Here is a 5290-nt window from a genome sequence, read left to right as displayed (position 1 = left end):
TCCAGATGGCTGCTGCCATGTGGGCAGGAGTCAGCACCAGGATCCTGCCAGCTGCTCTCTCCATTCTCTCCCCAAAGCCTCCATCTCCCAACTCTCCTCAAGTGTCTCTGGACCACTCTGCGCCCCCTTTAGCCAGGAATCTACTATCTGTGACTGCCACTCTGCACTCAGCAGTCAGTCTTGCACACCCCTGGGCCAGGGCAGAGCCTCCTGGGGCAGGGCTATTGTGTCCTCTCATGTTGCTGCTGCTCAGGGGAGTGGCATGCCTGAGCAAGATGACTGCTGCTATATGGGGGATGAGTCAACATGGGGATCCCACCAGCTATTCCTTCAGGTCTCTCCCCAAAACCTCTTTCCCCAGTCTCTCCTCAGGTGTCTCCAGCCCACTCTGCCCTCACCTTTGCTGGAGCCAAGGGCAAGTGGCTGCAAATAAAAATTTATGTGTTGGCTCTTTAAATGGCTCTTTGCATCTCCTGCCTCTCATCTCTGGTAGTGAGCAACCCTGCCGCTTTTTGCAGCTGGTTGTTATCTGTGTATTTTTTGGACTCTGGTCATGTAAGCTGAAAATCCCCACCTATGCTTCAGACCCCACTTTTCTCAGGGGGGTCCAATGGGCTGTTTAAAAATCCCTTTGGCACTGCCACCTGTGGGCTCCCAGCCCACTTTTTCAAGTTTCTACCACACTCCTTACCAGTTAGGTTGTGCTAAAGCTTATTCCTCTGCCTGTCCAAGGTTATAAGGCTTCTCTTTTGCTATTGTTCAGTTGTTTGTTCCTGGTGATTTCTCCACAATTTAGTTGTAATTCCAGATTGGTCCTGGGAGGAGGTCAGTGTGACTTCCATTCACTCTTCCACCATCTTGAAGTCTCTCTCATCACTTTAAAAAGAGCATTTGCTTTAGTTTCAATTTAACAGCTCAGGAATGTTTTGAAGTTCAGCAGAGAGGGCACCCCACATGAACTTCTACCCACAACACAATTGTCACTAGCAAATATTCTCACAGAAACTGTTCTTGTAACCTATTCAAATCAAGATCAAATATGCTTTTGTAATAATAATAAAAATGTGATAGATAAATAAATAAATAATAAATTAACATAAATGTGCTGTATGCTAAACATGAACATATCACAGATTTGTTTATAGCTAGTCCATACTAATGACATGTAGCTTAACATTAAAGTACAAATTGTTTCAGGACAGAGGTTACTTTCAAATTTTTTCAAGTCTGATTTGAGAAATGGCATGTAAAATTCTCATTCATAAATATATCCCAGAGCATAGCCCTACGTAACAGAGAGATTTACTGTGGACTATGTATTGCCAAGAGACCTACCTAAAACAAAAATAATTTTTATATGAACACATTTACTCATCTACTCATTCACAAAAGCTTTTTGTGCAGCAAAAATATAGTTTAAAAATGAAGTACAAATATTAGAATCCACAATTTTGCATTAAAATTCACGTTTAACATCATATTACTTCATATAAACTACTTATGAATATTATCTTACTCTCTCTGGTCTCAAATTTCTTCTTTGTAAAATAAGAATAAAAGCAACCTTATATAGCAGGGAGTATTGTGTAACGGTTACAGCATGAGTACACAGATAATGTCTGGATCAAAATCTTGGCTTGCCCACTCTCTCTATGACTATGTCTAGTAGTTCAATGACCTTGGGGAATAACTTTCTTCAGCTTTCTCACGTGTAATATAGCACCTACCTGAAAGAGTTGTTGGTAAGATTGTGTGGACAGTATATCAGTACAATGTACATACCCAATCTGTATTCCCCGCAGTTATATGGTTGTGATCGGGAATAGATGAGCTCATGTGTGAAAAACAACTTAGCACAAGTGTCATTCAGATTCATTTTCTTGAATACTATATAACACAAATATGTTGTAGATATCTACAACATATATAGTATGTAATGTTTTCTCAATTTTAAAACACACCTTTTTTTCATATTATTACATTGTAAGGCCAATATAGGGTATTTCCCAATAAAGAATTGTATTTTTTCCCACCTAATTAGATAAATAACTCTGATTTTACAGTGATTTTGCAGTCTTATCAAGAGGCAGAGAATTGAGAGATTACCATATAACACAGCAATTCCACTCCTATTTAACTATCCAAAAGAAATGAAAACTCATGTCCACAACAAAATTTATATACACAAATGTCACAGAAGCATTCATCATAACAGCCAAAAAGTGGAAACAACTCAAAAGTCCATTAACTGAAGAGTGCATAAATAAAATGTGGAATTTGCATATAATGTAATATTCAGCAATAAAAAGTACTGATGTTTGGTGCAAAACAAATGAACCTTGAAATCATTATGCTAAGTGAAATAAGCCAAGTTAGCATTGTTTAAAGAATACTTTATAATATAATTCTATTTACATGAAGTGTTCAAAATAGGTAAACCTTATGGAGACTGAAAGTAGGTTAGTAGTTGTCTAGGCATAAGAGTGAGATTTTGGGGAGAAAAGAGGAGGAATTTCTAATGAGAACAGAGTTTCTTTGGGATATGAAAAGAATTTTCTAAAATTAAGGAAGCATGTTATACAATATACTCTATACAATATATACAGTGTAGGCAAAAGTAGGTTTATAGGTGTGAGTATATAAAAGACAGGCTTTATTCTTGTACTATTATTTATTTATTTATGTATTATTTGCCATTCAAACAACTATAAATCTACTTCTGCCCAACCTTGTATATCTTTGTTCTAATAACTAGACAATATTATATCTTATATAAAATGGATTTTATCCTTATTTTTAAAATAAAGTGTTCTGAACAATACACACATACACATGTATAACATACATATGTGTGTCATTTCCTCATTGTAAGACACCATTACAAATTTAATATTAGCCTTTGGGGAGAGAGCATTATGATAAATATATGTCAACTGTAAGATACATTCTAGTATTTAAAATGTGATAATATAAAAAAAGTATATTCTGAAATTGATTGTGGAGATGGTTGCCCAGTTTTGTGAATATACTAATATATAGCTCAATAAAACTGTTCTACAAAATAAGGAACAAACAGCAACAGGCAATCCAAAAATTTACTAGAATTTTCATATAAAATTGTTAAAATGTTTAGTTATTATATCACAAAATCAATATTCTTATAATAAGAAAACAACAAAAGTTTTTAGAGAGGAAGAGGTAGACAATAAGTGAGAGAAAGAGCAGAAAACCAAGGATAAAATTCTATAGACTGAGGTCCTTGGAAAATATGTGAGAAAATGGAATCTAGAACACACCAAGTTCACCTCCTCTACTGCAATTGGGAAGATGCAGTTGAGGAGAAGCAGAAAAGAAGGTAACTAATAGGTGGGAGTATTAGGATTTCAGAGTTCCTACCAAATGGACTCTATTTTCTTCAGGAAGCATGGCATCTGCTATGAGTAATGGAGGAAGAGGCAGGTGAGGGGTTGTAGAAGACAGCTGCCAGATGACAATGAAAATATGCACCCAGTATTTTATTCACTCTCTGTGCTGTAGCAATATGGCTAAAATAAAATACAAGAAACATGAGAAGTGGAGATCTTTGCATGAAGGCTTAATTGGAACAGAATTCCAGGGAATAGAACATCAGCTTTCATAATAATCTTAACATTACCATGTGAGTGAAAAAAATTAATTATGAATACTTGAAAACACTTTCCTTGATTATTATTCCATTTATATAATTCTGTTTCATATAAACTTAATTTTTGCAAAAAGAGTAAATTTCCTTTGTATAAAGTAGTCCAAACTAGTCTAAGATAATAATTCTTTATAATAAAGCACCAGTAAATGAGAAGAAAATAAATAAATTTAAAATAAACTTTAAAATAAGTGCAAATAAATGGGAGCACAAATAATATTAAAATACTAAATATTAACATATAGTGCACTATGTGTCAGGCTTTGTTCTAAGCCACACACATGTAATATTCATAAAACCTTATGAGATAATTACTATACTCCCAATGTATATAAATTAATACTGAGACATCAGATAGCCTAACAAAATTCACACAGGTAGCAAATGAAAGATTCAAAGGAAGTGGCCATGGTTGGTAATCACTATGCAATACTGGATAAATTGCAAGATAAGACCAGGAGGTATCAGAGCTGTTCCTCATGGCTAAAATAAAGATCAGCTTTGTAGTAAGCAGGGTCAAAAGATGAGCTACATGATATACTGGGATGATTTTGTCAGTATCCTCAGAGATGGAGACTAAATTAGGACCATACCAGCTGGTTAGTTATTTGATGCTTATACAGAGCTACAAAATCATCAGGTGCTAGTAATTCATTAGAAAGATAATGATATAGAGAAATGCATATTTACTGGGATTCCTCTCAGAAAAACTTTCTGATTATGTTCACAAAGAAAACTGATTACATACTTGGGACAAGGGATAATACCCCAGAGAGATTGGTTGAAGCAACAATAGACAGCTCGTAACACATTTTATACTGAGATAAAATGAACACAAAATAAAGTGTATGTATCTTATATGTTCAGTTGGATAGATGTTCACCATTGTATATGCCTGGGAAATTGCCTTCCTCAACAAAACAGAATATAAACCATCTCCATCTTCCAGAAAATTCCATGTTCCACTTCTAGTTAATTCTCTCTCCCAACACTATCTGTTCTTTCAGCATAGATTTTTTTCTGCCTGCATTTGGGTTTCATATAAAAGACTGTATACTGTATGGAATTGTTTATGTCTAGTTCCTTCCATTTAACATACTTTTTTTGAGATTCATCCATGGGTGCTGTGTGTCATGGTGATTTGTTCTTTATCACTGAGTAAGATTCCATTATGTGAATGTGTGACAATTTATCCATTTTCTGTTGAGAGACATTAGGGGTTTTTTTTTCAAGTTTGGGGCAGTTATAAATAGGAAGATTATTAAATTAAAACTTTTTACTACTCTTTTTTGTAGACATGTTTCATTTTCTTGGGCAAACACATAGCAGTAGAATTGCTACACCAAAGGTAGGAATATTCCAACTCACTCTTAAGAAAATTCAGCCTGATCATTAATAGAACTTACATTTGGCAGAATAAAGTACACGAGTTTGGGAACACAGGTAAATTGTGCATGGTAATTGGAAGGAGACTGAGTTTTTTCTTCTCTCCTTTTTCTTGTGGATGCATAGCCTCATGCATAAATTATCAATAAACAAATACTGATGGACTGGTAGTCTGAAGAAATGATCAGTTATTAACCTACTAAAGATAGTAAAATTCCTTAG

The sequence above is a fragment of the Pteronotus mesoamericanus genome, unplaced genomic scaffold, assembly GCF_021234165.1.
Source record: "Pteronotus mesoamericanus isolate MK-2021 breed Mesoamerican mustached bat unplaced genomic scaffold, CSHL_Meso_final scaffold_54, whole genome shotgun sequence".
NCBI classification, from domain to species: domain Eukaryota; kingdom Metazoa; phylum Chordata; class Mammalia; order Chiroptera; family Mormoopidae; genus Pteronotus; species Pteronotus mesoamericanus.
This window is presented reverse-complemented; position numbering follows the sequence as displayed.